The sequence below is a fragment of the Papaver somniferum genome, unplaced genomic scaffold (genome assembly GCF_003573695.1).
Source record: "Papaver somniferum cultivar HN1 unplaced genomic scaffold, ASM357369v1 unplaced-scaffold_75, whole genome shotgun sequence".
In the NCBI taxonomy this organism is placed as follows: domain Eukaryota; kingdom Viridiplantae; phylum Streptophyta; class Magnoliopsida; order Ranunculales; family Papaveraceae; genus Papaver; species Papaver somniferum.
Genome location: NW_020650415.1, coordinates 975578 through 998024, shown reverse-complemented (window position 1 = coordinate 998024; position 22447 = coordinate 975578). Strand labels below are relative to the sequence as shown.

Below are 22447 nucleotides of genomic sequence, written 5' to 3'. Positions count from 1 at the left end.
AACGCCAGAAAACACCACCTCAACAAACCATGCATAGGTATCTCTAGGCACCACCACCGCACATCCGGAAATTCCTGGTCATACTTCTCAGTAGAATTTCATGAAGTCTGTTCCTTAAATATTTCAGCTCCTCGATCATTCAACATGTTTCTGCTTGCTAATTTCTATAGTTTTCTAAATTTTAAATGTCAATACGAAGAATAATATACTTGGTTTGGAATGACAGCATGCAACTAATGTTAATTCTGATAGGCTGCTCTCGGCTTAGTGACTGGTATACTTGGTCTGAATGACAGCATTCAGACTGCTCTCTGCTAGTGACTGGTCTTTTTTGATCAGTAAAGAATTTGATGCTACTAGCAAGTTTTCAGTAAAGAATTTGATGCTAGCAAATTTCGAACTCAAGTCACTGGTATCATTACCGAGTGACTTTACCACTGTACTACAGTGACACCAGCCGGTTTAATGACCGGCCCAACGCTAAAAAAACATGTCTTTCTTGTGCACGCATGCATGCCACCACTTATCCACCGTTTATTTATCCCACCTGGGTTGTCAATCCGACGATGATTAGGACCCCATGTGCATGGCGTGTGCCCTAGCTCCACGGGTTTTACCTAGCCGGGTTTAAGCCCTGCGTAAGCCTATTCCAAACGCATAAAAGCTGGCTCTCATAAAGCAATTTTTATTAGGGAAAGCTAGGCGCAGGCCCAAAAAAAAATAATATTCTCATTGTCAGACCCACAATTAATTTTTAGTCCAGTGACACCCATAATTATATGAAATTATTAAAAATGTTTGCATGACGGATTATGCATCCATATGACGGGTTATGCATCAGGGGTATAATTGATAACGCAACTTGGATATAACATATCTAAAAATCCGCGCCTTGGAATTCTACAAATTTTATATCATTGAAAATCTTTTTAAGAAAGCTAAGCAACGAGTACACACAAGAATATCAAAAGTTTGTTTTTCACGAAAAAAAGTCGGAGGTGATCATCATTTTAGGCAAAATTTTCGAAAACTTGATACATAACCATTATGCAGCCATCAAAAAAGATGCATAACACATTGTGCAAACGCATAACGAATTATGCAACCATTTTCTCCACTGCATAACAAATTATGCATTTGGATAACAAAGTTATGCATCTATAACAAGTTATGTAACCATTTTTTTGGTTGATTTTAGTGCGTACATAAAAAAAATTGATGTATAATGCAGTATGCATCCATATTTAAGGATGCATATCGGGTTATGCATCTATTTTCTCATGCATAAAATATTGTGCAACAAATTTCTCGATGCATAATGCATTATGCAGTCATATTTTCGGATGCATAACCTGTTATGCATCAATTTTCACGACTGCATAACATGTTATGTAGATATAATTGTAGGTGCATGACAAGTTATGAAACCTTATTTTTTGTTGGTTTCAATACTAAGAAAAAAGTAGCTGCATAACGTGTTTTCTGGATTGCAGAACAAGTTATGCAGATATTATTATAGGTGCATAATGGGTTATGCAATCTTTTTTTTGTTGGTTTCAATACTAACAAAAAGTAGCTGCATAACGTGTTTCAATTCCTTCTATGCATCTGTCTACCTGATTCATTCATCATATTCTGCGACATTCACAAGAATTTCATAACCTTGAGCAGCAAACAGTGCCACCATTGCATCAAACCAGCTAGCATTATCACACATTGCAATATTGAGTTCCAATCCAGCTGCCTAATGACACAACTGCATTTTTTCATTCTACCATTCACTGTCACCTCCATTCTCAGCTCTGCCTGTAGCTTCTGCAATTCACTCAAACTGACTGCAACAGCAGTTCACTGCAGACCAAAGCACAACCATCTATGTAGCTGCAATCATAACAACTATTATCCTGCAACTCAGTTTGATCCCATCTCAACTGCAACATCATCAGATTCAGTTCCTCCCTGCAACTCAAGCAACACTGTCTTTTGTTGTGGCTTCAAAATTCCAGAATTCCCATTACTTTAGCTCAGTTCACCTCCATTCATCACCATGATCAACTTAACTTCTGTAGTCCCTTCATACTCTGCTCAGCCATTGTTTCACCCTGCAACAACACACAACTCCACCGAACTGCAATTTCAACACCACCTGAAATTCCAATTAAACTTCATGTTCTCTAGCTAACTTAATGCATCCAAAACCAATAGCACCAACTCTGAATTCAACCACAACACCAGCTTCTCTTCCTATGACAACTTCAGTTACCTACAGCTTCATGATAAACCAAACCCACAACAGCAGCCTCATATACCCACCAGTGCCTCCATATCATCATATTCACCCGCAATATCATCTCCTAGAACTGAAACAACTCTTGACTATAAGAACAACTCGTTCATACATCACCAGATTCAACCACACAGACCCTGTAATCTGCAATAGCTCTCAGTAACTGCATCCTGTAATTTGTACATGTTATAGACATTCATCTACCAGATTCAGTTCACATTTTCTATAATTTCCTCATAGAGAACCAATTCCTTCTTCACCTGAATCTTCTCTCTGTACACATCAACAACATCATTATCTCACCATTACTGCATACTAAGACCAACTGAGACTGCAACTGCATCTTCACCATTCAAATCTGAGGGTAACACATGCTTTTAATTCATCTTGTTCTTCAAATATGTGATCTAATTCTTCAATTCGTCATACCCCTTCATAGATCGATAACCATTTACAGATCCCATTATCCAACTTCCTGTTAATCTCTCAGATCACTCCATTCAGTGATAGCAACAATCATCCATCTCTGGTCGACAAATCATCACCGAAACCCCTTCAATCATCTCGATTTTCTCTCGAAATTCATCATCTCTAACTCTTAAGCGCCTCCATTTTTCCTAATTCTAAAAATTATGGGTTTAGGAATAATTTTGACTGAAGAAATGAGTGCGCGCCTGAAATTTTTTATCGGTGGTTTTCACAGTGTCCAAAATCTAGAAAATGGGTGTAGCTATAGTTTTCACTTTTAATTAAAATCTCGTGGTTTTCTCTACTCTCCAAAAAAAAATTTACTGAGTTTTGGTCGATTAAAGCAATATTTCTCAAGTACTTTTCAAGGTAAGCTAGGGTTACCTTTTTTTTTTTCTTTTTGATCAGCAAAGCAAAATTTCCATCCTTATTATCTTCTTTCGTATACTTTTTTGCGTTTGGTTGATTCATATATATGCAGTAATTAGGAGTTGATTATACTAATTACTTTTTGTTTTTTCCTTTGAAAATTTGGTTATATTAAAAAGAAACGAAGTACGTAGATACAAAAGAAAAGAAGAAGAAGAACATGCTTCTCTCTTCCTAAAAATCAGAATAATTATCCTAATTATACTAATTACTGTTCATGCATATGTTCTTGTTTCTAGATATTTTTTATGTGCACGTTTATGGAAGTTTATCCTTTGATTGTATGTTTGTTGAGCACGTAATATTTGTTTCATTAATTCAATATACAGATGGAGATCTTTATAAAAACCGCCAAGACCATTACCTTCAACGTTGAGAGTTCAGACACTGTTGAGAGTCTTAAGTCTAAGATTCAGGAGAGGGAAGGAATTCCGACAGATCTTGAAATATGTTTAGTTTACGGCTCTAATTACTTGTACGATGGGAAAAATCTAGCCGAATATAATATCAAGAATGAGTCTACTGTTCATCTTGTAAGCCTTCGTCTACTCTCCAGCAAGATCTGTCCGACCAGCTGCACTACTACTCCTTCTGCGAACGTCAGCACGAGAAAAAAAGGAAGCTAGACCCAGAAAGCAAACAGACTGCAAAACTGAAACATACCTTGGTAGTTTAATATTTAACTTATATGTCGATTCTAATGAATATTAAACGTTTGTGCCACAACTCTGAATTCTTCTAAAATTCTAATCAAACTTGTTTTAGTATTATTATTCTTTTTTCCCGAAGTAAAATATTAAATTGAAACTTGCAATGGAATCACTTTTCACTGTTAGAAGTTTTTGTCATGTTGCAACCTCGAGCACACTCAAAAGCAAAAGTGCAAAATCTCCTCTATTTTGGGTTTGGAGAAGAACACAGGGGAGGAAGAGGAGAAGCAAAAGTCACGTGACATATGAAGCATATAGGAACGAGCATAGAGAGCTTACAATAAACTACTCTCTTAACAAACTCGCTCAATTCATCAATACGTGCATTCCTTTATGGTTACCGAGAGACACATATGAACTTTGTTTACGTGTGAGTTCTAGTATTTTGTTTGTGGTAGTTTGGATTGATGATAAGTTGATCGTAAAAGATTTTAAATAAATAGTGCGACTCAGTTGTGACAGATATCCCCTGCAGGTAGTCAACCTAATATTTATCACTACTTGAAGGGGAGCAGAAAGAGTGGAGTATGGTATTTGAATGACTAGTGGTACAGATATATCACCTTGGGTCCTTGGGACTTGGGAGTGATACGTACAACTAAATTCCGTTCTAACTCATGGATGGGCTATAGCCTTGATTGGCCCATTCAAAGGCCCGATTATGGTGAAGTTGGTTGGATTAGTGAATAGAGACTGTGTCACAAAATAGTGAGTAGTGCAGCTCCGAACCTGTGGGAAATTTGATTTATTCTTTTGATTTAATCGCATTTTATTTTTCAGTTCAGTAGAAATAGGAGTCAGTTAAGTCCATTTTAGTTGAATAAAAGTAGGAGAAACTTTAGTAATTAGTTAGTCGACTGCTTAGTATAGTATAAATAGAGTTGTAAAGTTCAGTTGAAATACACTTCACTGAAACTATTTTTTTCTATCTTCCATTTGTTATTTCATTGAGATAATCTAATCAGTTATTCATCAGCTCTGTCTGTGTTTACAACTCTATCTCTCGATCTTCATTTGTGTTATGGTATGCTAGTGCTAGGTTAGTGATAAAGTGATTGTTTCCTTGTTGCTCACAGAGTGTTTGATTTTATTACTCTTTGATTTTTTTAACATAGTTTTCCATTGTAGAGGTGCTGTTATAATTTCAACTGTTTTGATCAACATGGATGGTGGAAGTAATTCTCTTTCTCAGTCTACTGTGGAGAAACTTGTTGGCAGTAATTACTAATAATGGAAGCTATGTATGGAATCTTATTTTCAAGGACAAGATTTATGGGAGTTGGTTTCAGGTGCAGAACGAATTCCAGTGGACAATCCACACAATACAGAGGCACGTCGTAAGTGGAAGGTCAGATGTGGGAAAGCTATGTATGCATTGCGCACATCGATCGGTAGAGAACTTATTGATCAGATCTGTGATAAGGATATACCTAAGAAGATATGGGATACTCTTGCAAATTTGTTTACTAAGAAAAATACTGCAAGACTTCAATATTTGGAGAATGAACTTGCTGTCATAAGTCAAGGTAATTTCTCTATTCCAGAATACTTCTTAAAAGTTAAGAATTTGTGTTATGAAATTTCAGAATTAGAACCAGATGATCCCATTAAAGAGCCACAATTGCGTCGTTATCTTATACATGGTTTGAGGAAGGAGTTTATGCCATTTATTACTTCAGTACAAGGGTGGAAAGCTCATCCCACCGTCATTGAGCTAGAAAACTTGATGTATAACCAAGAAGCGTTAATCAAGCAAATGTCCAGCAAGCCTACTTCCGAAGTCGAGGATGTGCTCTTCACCAGAGACAAGGGTAGAAACAAGCCTACTACAAAATCAACAGATGAACCTATAACCTGCCATAGATGTGGTAAGAATGGACACATTAAAAAGTATTGCATGGGCGAAAATTTCTTGTCAAAGGTGTGGTAAATCTAGTCACATTGAACCAAATTGCCGTGTAAATCTTGCAAATGAAGATGCAACTGCTGTTCATGAAGAAGAGGAAGATACTCAACCAATTTGGGAGAAATGTTTTCCTATCAAAGTTGGTGAACCATCCACGAATGTAAAAAAGGGTTCTAATAATTCTATTGATTATAAAAAAGACTCGATTGTCGATTCTGGTTGTTCTCATCATGCCACTGGTAATGCTTCTCTTCTCTCTGAAGTTTGTACACACCAAGGGCGGAGAGTTATTGTTACTGCTGATAACTCGCTATACCCGGTAGTAAAAGAAGGTCAACTAACTGTGAAGGACAATTCTAATTTCGATGGTGTTAAGTTAAAAGATGTTTATCATGTTCCGGGATTAAAAAAGAACCTTGCTTCCGTACCGCAAATAACTGATTATGGGAGGTATGTTTTATTTGGTCCAAATGATGTTCAAATTCTTTCAAATTTCAAATCTGTTGATGTTGATGTTCTCTTTACTGGACAAAGAATAGATTCTCTATATGTTTTATCTGCTGGTGAAGCTTATGTTGAAAAGAAAAGCAAAATGCAAGTATTTCACTCTGGAATGCACGATTGGGTCATGTTGGTGTTGATGGTGGCTTTTAGCTTATGGTCAAAATCGTAAAACTGTACATCTGACATGATCGTCACTATGACCATTAGCACATTTATTGAATCAATCAACATGCCTACGTAAGAATTACCGGGATACTCTTTTTTTTACATGGGTCATGTTCCACGACAGAACCCTTAACACTGACTGATAAAATCTATGCCAAACCCTAATTCTCATGCTACCGCGCCAAGGCATGCCAACCATGCCAGCCGCACCACTGTGCCAATGGCAGATCATGCCAGCCACGTCACTGCGCCAAGGCATGCCAACCATGCCAGCCACACCAATGTGCCAATGGCATACCATGCCAGCCACATCTCCGCGCCAAGGCATGCCAACCATGCCAGCTGCACCACTGCGCCAATGGCATTCCATGCCAGCCGCACCTCCGCGCCAAAGCATGCCAACCATGCCAGCCACACCACTGCGCCAATGTCATGCCATTACAGCCGCACCTCCGCGCCAAGGCATGCCAACCATGTCAGCCGCACCATATGTGCCAATGGCATGCCAACCACCTTGTTGCGCCATACCATGACGGCTTTCTCTAAGCGGCTACCAAAACGAAGGCGTGCGATGATCAACGGCCACCCTTCCATCTTAGATGCAAATATTAGTCGTCCAAGGTCGCCAAACAACGCATGGTAACCTTTGGCCCAAACCCTAGTTTTGGCCACGCCAAGGCATGCCATGCCACATGTGCTAATGGCTTGCCAACCACCTTGCCGCACCATACCATGCCGGCCTTCCCTATGCGGCTAGAAAAACGAAGGCGTGAGATGATCAACGACCACCCTTCCATCTTAGATGAAAATCTCAGCCGTACAAGGTCACCAACCAACGCCTGGTAACCTTTAGCCCAACGCCAAAACCCTAGTTTGGCCGCGCCTAAACCACGCCAGGGCATGCCGACCATGCTACATGTGCCAATGGCATGCCGCCCATCCACCTTGCCGCGCCTAAGCCATTCCATGCCATGCTGGCCTTCCCTTTACGGCTACCAAAATGAAGGCGTGCGACAATCAACGACCACCCTTCCATCTTAGATGCAAATCTCAGCCGTCCAAGGTCACCAACCAACACATGGTAACCTTTGGCCCAACGCCAAAAACCTAGTTTTGGTCACGCCCAAACCGCGCCAAGGCATGCCGGCCATGCCACATGTGTCAATGGCATGCCAACCAGCTTGTCGCGCCATACCATGCCGGCCTTCCCTGTGCGGTTACCAAAACAAAGGCTTGCGACGATCAACGACCATCCTTCCATCTAATATGCAAATCTTAGACGTCCAAGGTCGCCAACCAACGCATGGTAACCTATGGCCCAAAACCCTAGTTTTGGTCACACCCAAACCGCGCCAAGGCATGATGGCCATGCCACATGTGCCAATGGCATGCCAGCCACCTTGCCGCGCTATCCATGCCGGCCTTCCCTATGCGGTTACCAAAAAAAAGGCTGGCGATGATCAACGACCATCCTTCCATCGAAGATGCAAATCTTAGCCGTCCAAGGTCGCCAACCAACGCATGGTAACCTTTGGCCCAACGCCGAAACCGCGCCAAGGTATGCCAGCCATGCCACATGTGCCAATGGCATGCCAACCACCTTTCCGCGCCATACCATGTCGGCCTTCCCTATGCGGCTAACAAAACAAAGTCTTGCGAAGATCAACGGTCACTTTTCTATCTAAGATACAGATCTTATCCGTCCAAGGTTACCAGCTAACGCATGGCAACCTTTGGCCCGATGCCAAGCCCTAGTTTGGTCACGCCCAAACAAAGCCAAAACCCTAACTTTTGGCCGCGCCTAAACTAGGCCATATTAAAGCCGTACCGGCCATGATTTCATGACACTGGCTACCATACTAAGGGTTGTAATAATCAACGGCTAGCCTTCCTCTCAAGATGCAAAATCTCGACCGTCGAAGGTCACCACCGAGCCGGCAAGTCTCCCAAGCTCAACTTGCCGAACAATAACATGCTACATGTTTTCCACGAAAACACTCGAGAAATCAACACATGTCACAAACTGGGGGATGCTCATTGGGTATTGGTTTGGCGGTTTACAGCGTGCGACATACACTGCGCCTGTAATAAGACAGTGTCATAAGGATGAGGCGGTTAGTAAATACAAGGAGTAATTGTGAAACGCTTTCTTTTATGGAACATCAATTCCAGGCATTACCGGTTACCACCTCCTCCCATTTACTCATCCGTTTTCCATTTATTACAAGACCAGAGTACTTTTCACTTCAAATTGTATAAATAGGTCTTACCTATTTCCACCGAACAACAAGTCCAAGTCAGGAGGATACAATACTCAGAAAATATTTGCTAGCTTTCCATATATTAGCTTCCTACTTTCTGATACAGGTCGTGAAACAACTACTCTTCCAGAATCAACTATTCTGGTCTCAACACTCTCTTCGCTTCCCTCCCCAAAACCAACCCTTCTCCTTCACTTTGTGACCAAAGAAAGTATGGAACGGACATTTCTTGGTTTAGGACGGATTATTACAGACTAATCTCTCGAATCTAAAGTACTCCCTTGCAGTACATTGTTTAGGGTTTAAACTCATTTCTCACTCACACACCCGAAATTACCAAAATCAGCAGAAATCGTTTTCACCCTCAAACAATTGGTGACCACAGTGGGAGGTTGATATTTCGGTCATGATATCAATTTTCAATCCTCGATCTCATACCTCGACCCAGACTTCAAGACAGTAAAATCAAACGATCCGTTCAGGAATCAACGACTCAGTTACTAGGCGGCTCGATTACCAGTCATGACACGACAAGGGACGACTGGGGACTTCCTAGGGGTTAGAAGAAAACGATCCTCCCAGGGATCGACAACACGACAAGGAATGATTGGGGACTTTCCACAGTCACAGCGATGTTTCCCACAAAACTCGGTCTTACATCCAGGATATTCCTTTTTCACCAGAAGATCCAAAAACCTAGTAAGTCTTGCCTAGACAAAATACGTGGTTTACTACTTTAGGTTTTCACGGGAATGATGAAACCAATAGCCATGTTATGTTTCGTCTCATGCTCTATGTCGACAAGCAATGCTCACGATTCAGTGTCTTTCCTGGGATGTTTGCACCATTGGCAATCGTAACCAAAAAGCATCGTTATTCTAAAAACAGTTCTTTCCAAATAATAATCCAAAACCCTCAAGGTAACATTTGTCTGTCAAACCAAAAATCCAGGAAATCAAAACCGTAAACTAGGCGTTTCATTTTCCTTTCAAAAAAAAAACTAAAATAAGAAGTTCAGAAGACAGAAATGCGTTCAAGGAAATTTTTTCAACAATGGCTTGCTCTTCTTGGAAAAAGCCTCTTTCGTTCTTTGGAAATCCGCCTTCTTCAACTTCAGCTTCCTGGACAACTTTTCGAATTCCACTTCCTGCTTCTTCACCATATCCGCAGAAGGACCTTCGACTATTTCGGCTAACAACTTTTCAACCTCAGAGAAACCTTCAACAAACCAAGGAACATTGAACTCGAAGTTTACATACGTGTCACGATGGAACCTCCAGCTCGAGGCTACATCCTCAGAAACATATTACCAGTCACATTGCACATGTCGTCAATCGAAGACAAATCTTCCTCCACACGCATAACCAACGCAAATCGACTAGTAATTTTATTGGTCGATGGCGATATGTACGTATCTTTCCCATATCCTGGTGTATAGCTCCGCGTGTTTGGATGACACGCTAAATCCCTTGATCAACACATGATCCGGATGAGGAACCAGATATTGAGGGTTGAAAGTAGCGCCCGCGACTGCATCAGCAACCGACAAGGGATTCCTAACGACAATTGCACCTGCGTCCACTGGAGTACTCTCCATTGTCTAAGTCACAACGACGTTTTCATCTCGATCAACATCCATTTCAAGGTCGTCCGGTGCGGCTGTCACAGTTGGAGACAAAGCTGTATCTCTGCCATCCTCCATTTCAGGGATATCTTCAGAAACAACTTCCCCCCTATGATATCACAGATTAGATATTTTCCAAAGAGAAAGGAAGAGAGGAAAGAATAAAAAACATGCGGGAGACTCACTGATTCGCTTTCAGACCGACTAGAGGAAGATTCAGCACTGCTGTCGAAAGAACTACTCTCGCCATTACTGGACTCTGAACTTTCATCCTTCTCGGGTTCCCCATCACCATGGATAGGTTCAGCACCGCCACCCTACGTCTCGAGAAACGATATTTTCTGACTACTTGCAAGTTTGGTAAAGGTGTTCATGCTGCTGAGACCCTGGGCAAGATACAAAGACGGATACTCAGAAAAGAAACAAGGATATACGCGATCCAACTAAAATCAAGAGGAAAAGCATACGTACCCGCATATTAGACGAACTGAAAGTCGGTAGGGCTGTCGAATCTGACTGGGAAGCGTCTGCACGGATTTTAAACCTTCGGTCCTTCACTTGGGGACTATCTGCATTCGGGCTAACAGATTTTCGCTTGGTCGAGGAAGGATCCCTCAGCAGTGGGTGCTCCGCTAAAACCGCAGGAAAAGGCTTACCGCGATGGTTTTCTACCACATCAGTCACGAATCCATGGATAGCGAGAAACGCATCCTTCCAAAATATGTTATACTTGGAGGTTGTTGCTGGATTTAGTTCCGCGAGCGGAAAAAGGAGACTTTTACCCGACACGAGAACACTAGCATCGAGAATAGTTGGAAACGAGTCTTTTGGATCAACCGGCTGACGAACGAGTGGGGACCCTTGGTCAAATCCCATATGCCGAGCCTCCCTATCGATATTGTAAGAAAATGCTTTGCAAGATCCTCGAAAGAAAGACGGCACATGACCGGGCGTGCAGCTTAGGCAGAAACACAAAAATAATATCTCACAAATTTGATCAACGTGCGGACATATTTGTTGGATATCCTTATGGTCAAAAGGGTTATACAGTTTACGATCTTGAATCCAAACTACATACGTATCATGAGATGTAGTGTTTCTTGAAAACATTTTTCCCTTTCATGACCCATTTATTTCTGAATCCTTACATGTTCATGTCCAACAATCTGAGTATAGTCAATATGACTCCATGCTTCATCCTTTGTCTTTTTCAGAATCACACTATGAAGCATCCGTTCCTACTCGTTCTCCTGCTTCTCGGTCAATGCCTCATTCTGACCATCCCCAAACCGATACACATTCAGATCATTCCGCTGCACCACCCTCTGACACTCCATGTAGTTCCATGGGTCATCCATCCCTATCAATCTTCAGCTAACGCACAAACTGTGAGGACGTTGGAGTTTCATTATATGGTATTCTGGTTACATAAGATATACATGGACTGCTAACAACTTGAAAGGGAAAAGACTAAGTCTAGATAAGTATACAAATGTGATACAGTTAATCGAAAGCTAATCTAGAAAATAAAGAAGCTATGTACATGATGTACTGAATAAGAGAAGAATATATGAGAATATATACGGTTACTAAGATATGCTTCAATTATTCGTTGAAAGGGAGTAAACCGTAGATTACCTTGAAAACAATCTTCCAGGGACAGGCCGAAAGTGCTGAACCAAGCTATAGACTAGCCTGCCAAGATATGCAATAGCCATGGTCCCACAGTGATATGCACTTGTCTCTGATTGTTCCTCTTGCTAGCTAAATGGAATTAATAATTTAATAATCTTGTTACTGTGATGAAATGTATTTGTGAACTGTTAACTGAGTTGCATTATACTGCTATAGAAGAGTAGGAGCGGAAACAGAAAACAGATTGTGTGCAGTAGTAATGTAAACAACTAGATTGACGAAATCCAGCCCGCCCTAGAGAAAACATAATTTCTAAAGGGGGTTACCGGAATTAGCACGGATACAGTTTCATATGAGACAAAAAAGTCAAAGCCGGTCCTGACCGTCACATCACCAAATGGTAGCCCTGCTAATCACGGTAATCATGCTGAAAAGCAAGAAAAAAAGTCCGCAATAAATTACCAACAAAGCAACAGTACTAGAGAATCCAGCCAATCCTAAAAAAGAACAACTAGAAACAAGGATTGATTGAACCTGTGATGTTGTGGTTAACTTAACAGCCCCATTCAGTAACCAGCTGAGGTTTTCAAGCTTCGTTGTTCTTAATTCTATTGTTCAGAGTTGCCTTCAGACCAAATCAGCATGAATGAGGTCAATGGTTATTTACAGGTATCCTGAATGTGATGAAAATGAGTTAACTCCATTGTCGATGTTGTCATCTACCACGATTAATCTATGTCCGCAATTTTCTTTGTTTGTTCCTCTGGCTAGCAAAATGGAATTAATAATCTTTTTACAGGGTCACTTTGTGAACTTGTAACACCACTTTCCAAAGTTACAAGCGCAAAACATGTAATCATGTATAGAATTTGATGCGAGTTGGACAACACGTCAAAACAGATTTTGCGCACTACTGACGAAAACAATACATTAACCAATAAAGCAGCAACAATGGGTAATTTCTAAGTGAATGAAAATTAGCATAATCAAGGACACAGTTACTCCTGTTTTCGATCAAAGAAAATATAAATCGACTCCCAAAAGAAGAAAAAAATCACAAGCACACAGTTTTACTCCTGTTTTCCATTAAAACTACTGCACTGTGATCTGACCCTGTAAGAGAGAAAAAAAAATCGCTAGAAACAGGGATTGAACCTGTGACCTTGTGGTTAACAGCCACACGCTCTAACCAGCTGAGCTATTCCAGCTTTGTTGTGGTCTTTTTCGTAACCTATCAATCTGAACGGAAATTTTAAATTTCTCAAGTATTTCTCTCAAAAAAATAAAATAAATAGATTACAACCAACAGTTGAACTGTCAAGGAGATCTCCACATTTGGAATTGGAAAAAATAAAAAATAAAATAAAAATCACAGTCTGGGATGACCTTGGAAGGTTGCAGGCCGCTTGTGTTCTACGTAGTTGCATCATGATGACATGACCACCATCTTGATATCTTAAAGCCATGTTTTCTGTTTGTGCCTGACTTCTTCAATCCAAGCGATCCTAGCAAGGTATATATCTTTCAATTTTGCACTCCTTTTTCTTTTTGGACTTAACTTCCGGTTTCGTTTAGTGCTGATTCCCCAATCCTGGTTGTCGTAACCAAGTCTCTCTCTTCCCTAGGTGAAATGGAAAACCTCCAGCAAACCGCCACATTGTGCTCCTACTGTTTCAAACATCTCCGAACTCCAAAGAAAGAAAGGAACCACTTTGCTGCTATCTCCATTATCTCAGCCTCAGAGAATAGTCATGCTAAATGATCATGGGACAAATTGGAACTGATTGTTTTCAGAAACCGGATACTCTCATTTGTATTCTCAATGCAAAATAAAACTCTAGTAGACAAAACTGGTTAGAGATGGAAATCACCTGCGAACTTGAATCGTTTACTCATGGCGGCGCCCACTCCTTCGCATGAATGAATGTTTCGTCTCTTAGGAGTCGTAGTGCAGCTGGACGGACAGGACTTATAGGAGAGCAGACGAGGATGGAGAAAAACAGAAGAGTTGTTTTGAATATTATAGTCGGCTAGAGTTTTTCCATCTTGCAACTGAAAAGTATAAATTAAACGTTGCTGGTCTGCCGGAATTCCTTCCTTGTCTTGAATCTTAAGCTTAAGGCTTTCAACAGTGTCTGAACTCTCAACTTCAAAGGTAAGGGTCTTGTTAAACAGGATAAAGATCTGCATCTGTATATTTAATTGAAGGGAACAAATTGTACGTGATCAACAACATAAAGTAGAACAATTAAACTTATATAAACATATCTAGCTTAACGCTGAACTCTTACGTCAATCAACAAAAAAAAATTTAAAAAAAAAGGTATATAGAATGAGGATTGAGAAGGTAACCCTAGCTTACCTTGAAAGCGAGTTTATCGATATTCCTTAAGTCGGCCAACAAAGAAAAGAGATCGAAGGGGGCTAAACCAGGCTATATATGTAAAGGACTAAAGGGCCTGTATATATATATATATATATATAAAGTTGAGTTCTGAATGAACTATGATTTTGGGCATACCAAAATCTTCAAAGACATACTGAATGAACACAAAAAAGGGTTCTTCTGAATTCCAACTTTAGTGCGTTTGGGACAGGCCCATATATATAAAGGGCCTAAACCAGACTAAAACCCAAGGCCCAGGAGTAATGATGGGGTTATGTTCATGTCTACCTTGACGTTATATTGTAAAGAACAGACTAAAGGGCCTGTATATATATGTAAAGTTGGAACGATTTTTTGGGCACTACTCAAAAATATGGTGGGGGACTACTAAGTGATAAAATATCTACGGGTGTTCTAAAGTGTGGAAATGACTAACCCACCTTAACCTATGTATATAACCACCTCCTCTCATCATCACCGCCGCTCACCACTACCGACCACCTCGAACCACCACCACAACCACCTTTATATATAGCTTAATTTAAATCATTAACAAAACAAAATCAAAATCAAAATTATAACAAACCCATTACTTGTCATTCGTTTTGGTTGAAAAAATGAGAAGTAATCATCAAAAATGAGTTGAAAATTTAAGTTGCTGAGAGACGTTCAGCTAGGAATTATGTGAATAACTTTGTCGAACTAGCCGAACTCAACTTTAATGGAGGTTTTTCTTTCGGAGAAAAGTTCGGTTACGTTGCAATTTTTTTCCTAGCAGAAATTTTCGTTCGGTTACGTCGCAATTTTTTTCTCCTAACCGAACTTTTCTCTGAAAATCTATAGTACGTCGCAATTTTTTTCATTTTTTTCCCAGCCGAACTTTTAGTTCGGTTACGTCGCGATTTTTTTCTCCTAACCGAACTTTTCTCTCAAAGAAAAAACTTCATTAAAGATGAGTTCGGCTACCTGTGTTTTTAGAAACATTAGCCGAACTACACTTGCAGATGAGTTCGGCTACCTGTTCTTCAAATTTCATAACCGAACTTTGTTAACCAAACTGAAATCAATTTGTAAATTATTCATTTTTAGGAACGTTTTGGCCAATTCAAACACCATTAACTAAATTTGAAGTATCCGTGAGTACCCAAAACATCATGCTCTTGTTGTGGCTCTTAAAGAAAAAGATCAAACTTTTTTTCTTTCAAAACCCTCATCTTCATTATCGTCTTCATCTTCTTCTTCTCCCTCTCAATAATTCTTCTTTTGAAAAAAATCAAATTACTAATTTAATCTCACTAACTAATTTCATTATCAAGGACAAGTTTGGTATTAAAAAAAATTAGATAAGGGGTGACTCAAAATTACTTCAAATATCCACCCAAAAATGAAGAGCAGTCACCCTCCATTTTTGAGTAGTGCCCAAAAAATCATTCTAAAGTTGAGTTCTGAATTCCAACTTTAGTGCGTTTAGGACAGGCCCATATATATAAAGGGCCTAAACCAGACTAAAACCCAAGGCCCAGGAGTAATGATGGGGTTGTGTTCATGTCTAGTCTACCTTAAGAGTCTTCCCTTTTTTCAGTGCCCAATTGGTACATCCATTAACTTTACGTTAGAATATGACAATCCAAGTCAAATCAAAACAATGAGTGGAGTAGCCATAAAAATTGAAATCTGCACGATCTTAGATAATCCAGATAATATGGGACTAATAATTTCAACACACCCTCTCACGTGCAGTTTCGTTGGGTCTAACACGTGGACAATAAACCGGATGACGCGAAGTAAAGGTGCGTTCAAATGACATAACTTGACACTAATTGACTGCTCTGATACCATGTTAGAATATGGGCATCCAACTCAAAACCTATTGGAAATGAGTAGAGTGGCCATAAGGATTATAAACCGAAGAATCTTAGATAATTCAGACAATATGCGACTAATAATCTCAATAAAATGATATAGTACACGGGTTATCAATTTCTTGATTTGTAAACACATTGCATAAAATAGATGACCTGAGAACTTTTGATCGAAGATGCGTTATAGGCTTTGAAACCTCGATGTCTTTTCCATAGAGTCTACCGCTTTGTTGTGTTTCCTATTGATGAACTTACCTTTGCTTGTGGGAGATTTTCCTAAATCATCTTCGCCTGGTCAAATAGTACTTTCTGTTTGTCAAGAAGACTCTATTTTTATGGTATTAAAAACATCCGCTAATTGTTTATAGTCCACTGCAACTGTGATGCTCGAGAGGATACTAATGTTAATCCAGTTACTTATGGCCAATCAATAAGTTTAGAAGCAGATTTAAGTTTTATTCACCAACCCACACTGCATACATCACTCTAGTTCGAGAACAACCAAATTAACACAATTTATAAAGAGGGATACCGGTAATTCGGGGGTGACATCCAACACGGATAAATGTTAACATATCCGGACCGTCGGATTGCTAAATTAGTATCACCCATCCAATTGTGGTATCCCTTTTATAAAGAACGCGCAATTGGGGATGGTAAAACTAATTGGGGGATACAAGAAGACAAAAACGGGATTTAAATAGCAAATCAAGGTCACTCCCAATCCGGGTAATTTATATAATTCCTTATCTACCCTTCATTAATCATGTTTATTGGTTAAATATAATTAGTTAAGTTAATAGATTAGTTTTATAATCATTAGAATAAATCATAATCATTGAATTTGTTGATGCAACAAAATTAAATCAAGATATTTGTGTTCATGAAAGTTTAGGTGAAGAACCAACCCAGGAAAGTAAACAAGTTGAACATAAGTGCTCCAATTACTCATGTATATGTATAAATATACTGAAATTTGATGTTTTATTCATTGAATGTGTCATTGTTACGCATGAAAACCTCAGTGCCGATATAGTAAAAGTAATGAACCATGTCGAGCGGGGACCAAATCGGCATGGTATTCATACTTTCACCATGTCGGCACACAATAACCCCTAATTTTGAAATTGTAAGTACACTGCCGGCACAGAAAGTTCATTATCGAGCATGCAAGATTTTCTGTTTGTTTTTGTCCTCAAATAGGCACGGTACACTTGGGAATCGACCATGCCGACACTAGATATCGGCATGGCATTCAAACTAAAAACAATGCCGGCACAAAGTATCGGCATGGTATTCAAACTAAAACAATGCCGACACAGGAAAACGGTATAAAATACATCATGAACACAATTCCGGCACAAGAAAAGTTTTAGTTTATGATTCTAACCCAAAAGAAGTTTTAAGAACTCGTTAGGGTTTGATTTTGATTTCTCTATCCTACACTTACACAGAAAATTGGATATACATATAGATTTTAGATTTTAGTTGTATGATTTTAAAGGGTATTTTGGTATCCCCCACCACCACCACCCCCAAATAAAAAAAAATACCCCTTAGAAGACACTATTGGATGGATTTAATAATTTAAATCCCCCAATTAGTTTTAGTATCCCCAAATTACGCGTTCTTTATAAATCGCAAAATAATAAATAAATCAAGTAAGTCAGTCCAAACAAGTGAGACACATGAAATTCTCCCTCAGACGAGTCATCCAAATACCCACCATCTGTTTGAGAATTGAGAGCATTATCCTTTTTCTTTCTTCTCCAAAATTAATGACAGAAATAAAAATTTCCAAGGGAAGCGAAAATAGCTAAGATAAAATGCCTCCTCCGTTCTTCTTATTCAATTTGTCGATACTTCTTTGTTCTGGGTTCATTCACTAATGGATTCATCTTCTTCAACTAATAATATCTAAAAGTTCATACACTCAACTTCATCAACTCTTCTTTCTATCTTAAACCAATAGACTCTAGTAGATCGTCCAATCAATATGACTCACCAAGATCCGACCACCCCCAAACCTTAAACCCTAATACATCATCATCAATTTGTGTTACTTTACTATTTTCCTCATCTTTGATTCTGATAAGTTCTCTGGTCCAACTCAATATGACTCACCAAGATCCGATCGACCACCCCCAAACCTTAAACCCATGTACATCATTATAAATTTGTGTTCCTATATTGTTTTTCTCATATTCGTTTCACGATTTTGATTCTGATATGTTTATTTTTTCTAAATATGATATGTACTATGTAACAGGTATTCTTTAAACCCTCAATCAGTTTGGTAATAAGTTCTCTGGTCAAATGCTCAATTTTAGTAAGTCTGGTGTTTATTTTAGTAACAATGTTAGTCCTTCTACTAGAATTGATTTTTCTACACCCTTGATATGACTGAGATGAAAGACTGACAAATATCTAGGTGTTACTCTTTTGATAGGTAAATATAGGTCTAAAGATTTTAAACCTATTATAAAAAGTTTTAACTCTAGATTGATGCCTTGGAAATGAAAGAATATGAATCACGTTGATAGATCAATAATGGTTAAGCATGTGCTAAATGCTCTCCCCACCCATCAGATGAGTGTTTTTAAGATACCTAAAAACATGATCACTCAACTAGACTATATTCAAAGACAATTTTGTTGGGGTAACGATGGTAGTAACAAATGCACTTACTTTATAGGATGAGATAAATTTCAGATTCCTAAAGCTCTAGGTGGACTAGGATTTAGAAATTTGAAAAATTTTAATACTGCCTTTTTGACTAAAGTTTCCTGGAAAGCTTGCAATGATGAGGATTCACTTTTTTTATAATGTTCACAAAGCTAACTACTCTTGAAATGGTAGTTTAGTTCATCTAGATACACTAAAAGATGACAGTTCATGGTTATGGAGGAGCATTTACTCTGGTATTGAGATTGTCCAAAAAAAAACACTAAGTGGCTAGTTAAAACTGATACCAAAAATAATATTTGGCTAGATCATTGAGTTATAGGATTAAATAGCCCACGTGTTCTAGTTATTGGATCATCTAGTAATGAAAACTTTACTTTTATTTGTGATCTGTTTATCCTAGGAGCTAGAAAATGGAATGGTGATAAAATGGAATGGTGATATTGTAAATGCTCTCTTTTCCCATGATTGTTCTAATTTTATATTAAGTATGAGAATCCAAACTACAAGTGATGACACAATGATTTGGATACCAGATAGAAATGGAAAATTTTTAGTCGGAAGTGGTTATAACACTATTTGCTACAATGAGGTGAATTCTATTGTTGCAAGCAGTACTATTCCAACTGCAGTCTGGAAACACTTTGGAAATTTAAAGTTCCACATAAAATACAGATTTTTGTATGGAAATGTATTAAGAGAATAGTTCCAGTAAGAACTAAGATTTCCGGGTATAAGCCTGACATAGAAACTCTTTGTTGTTTTTGGAGTGCAAATAATGAAACCATGAATCACCTTTTCATGGATTGCAGCTATACTAGGGAAATCTGGTTTTCTATGAACATTAATATTAAGGCTATCATTGATTAGAATTTTGATTTTGAAAACTAGGTTATAAGTTGGTTCTACTATATGGATGGTCACATTCCTTCCTTATGCTTAACACAGGAAAATCTCTTTTGCAGTGTGTTTTCCGACATGTCTGGAAATATAGATGCCTGGTTATTTTCCAGAATAAAAAGCCTAACCTGCAGACTACTATAGCTAGAATTAATAATTTACATGTTCAATTTACTAATTTGTCTAATGACCAAAACTCTTATGTTATGAATGCTCTTCAGAATAAGACTTGGAGACCTCCGGATAAAGAATTTGTGAAAATCAATGTTGATGGATCATATATACCTCAACCTAAAAATGGAAGTGTTTGACTAGTCATGTGCAATTTTCCAGGTGAATGCTTAGGAGCTAAAGAAATCAACTTAAATGAGGAGGTGGGAGAAGAATATGAGATTGAGTGTTTTGAATACAAAGCAATAGGAATAGCCATGTACTGGATGAAGGAACAGGGAATAACTAGAGTAATATTTGGACTGGACTATGAAGCATAGTGCAATCAATAACTTGTGATCATAAGCTACAGGTTCATTGGTATAATCAAAATATTTTCCAATTTATAAAGAATAATTTTAATAGTATTAATGTTTTGTTTTGTGAGTCCATAAACAAACTAGGTAACAATGTAGCTCATGAGCTAGCAAAAAAAACTAGAAAGGAAGCAACTAATGTTCAATATTTAGACAATTTCCCAGAGTATATAATCACTCCGGTGAAGAATGATAATTGTAATGATTTCTCTTAATCAATGAGTTTCTTTTAGTACCAAAATAAAAAAAGAGTTACTGGTTTTACCATCCAATGACGTTTCCGCTATACTCTAGTGACATCCGCAAAAAAGAAAAAAAATCGTGTTTTCTAATTTTTACCAATATGTCAATTTTTCTTTGTTTTTTATTTTATTTATGAAAATGTTAAATAATATAAAATCAAATTATATACTACACAAGTTACCAATTTCTTGTTGTGTAAACACATTACATTAAGTAGATGACTTGAAAACTTTTTGTCGAAGATTCGTTGAAATGTGTTGTAGCCTTTGAATCTTCGATGTTTTTGCCATAGAGTCTGCTGCTTTGTTATGTTTCTTGTTGATGAACTTACCTTTGCTTGTGGGAGATTTTCAAAAATCATCGTTGCATGGTTAAATAATAATTTTCGCTTACCAGAAAGACTTGATTTCTCTCGTATTGACAATATATGCTAATTGTTTGTAGTCCGCTTCAATTGTGATGCTCGAGAGGATATTAATGTTAAGCCAGTTAGTTCAATCAGTAAGTTTAGCAACGGATTTTAGTTTTATTCACCAACACACACTGCAATGTATCTAATCGAGAGCAGTCAGATTAGCACGATTTATAAAGGGGTACCAGTATTATTTGGGGTGCCACCATTTTATCTTAGAAGAATAAATGTTAACAGATCCTGACCGTCGAATCACTAAATTGGTATCACTCCATTAATAGTGGCATCCCATTTATAAATCAATCAAATTAGACGCAAAATTTAAAAATTAACAAAAAAAAAAGGCTCTTGTGATGTAGAAGACAGAGAACAAGAAACACAAAGTAGAGACGAACAAGGAGATAAAATCTTATTAGATATGTACAATAAAGAAACATATATAACTCCTATTTATAGGTCTAGACACAAGAGCATCCGAGTAATAAACGAGATTTATCCTAGATATTCTTAACATAATTACACGTTTATAACACTCCCCCCTGATGACATTGTGTCTAAGCTAGTTGCCTTGTTAAAACCTTGTAAGGAAACCACAAAGGGAAAAAACCTGATCGAAGGGAAAATAGTACAATTGTGAGTAAACTTAGAACCGAGATGGACATGCATATGTTTCCTCATTAAAACCTTGACAAGGAAAACCCAGTGGGACAAAAACCTTGACGAAGGAAAAAGAGTACAACGAGATAGTCCAGTAAAATACCTTTTTATTATGATGCTCCCCCTGATAAGTACTTCAGTTAAATCTTGGCTTGCAAATCTTTAAGTCGAGACTTCCCAATTTCGATGAAAGAATTTCTTGAATGCTGGAGATAACAATGCTTTCGTGAAGAAAACTGCTAGTTGATGAACTCCTCCTTTGTGTTAATCTTCTAAAAGTAGAGTTCTCGAGTCTTCACGGTTATTTAAATACATTGAGGACTTTCTTCTTGGATTGCTAGCTTCTCGGAGATGATTAGCAAAAGTAGTTGATGTAGTTTCTTCAACAAAGTGCCAAGATATGAATACCTTATCATACGTGAACAGAAATCGTATTAGTTAGAAGTAAATCCAAATTCTTAGGAGATGATTAAGTTGATTTGGTTTAATCAAATGTGGGCATCCACTAAACAACCAAAATTTATACAACTCCCCCTTGGATGAACATAATGTTGAATTAGATTGTCTCACTAAAACTTTGTCAGTTGAACCCAATGGGAAAAAATATGGACAAAGGAAAAAGAGAATAAATATCAACATTAAAATAAGTTTAAACGTTAGAGATGTTTCCTCGTTAAAAACCTTGTCAGAAAAACCACATTGGAAAAACCTGAAACGAAGGGAAAAGAGTACAACTTTTGACGATTTATGAATTAATGCTAACTCAACTATATGAGTATTATAAAA

General features: G+C 38.2%; 1 non-coding gene across 1 annotated transcript; it reads right to left on the bottom strand.

Annotated features, from left to right (window-relative positions):
* Positions 1 to 13123: 13123 nt before the first annotated feature.
* TRNAN-GUU lies at positions 13124 to 13197 on the bottom strand. The gene has a single exon. It is a non-coding gene; the product is annotated as a tRNA-Asn (tRNA).
* Positions 13198 to 22447: the final 9250 nt, after the last annotated feature.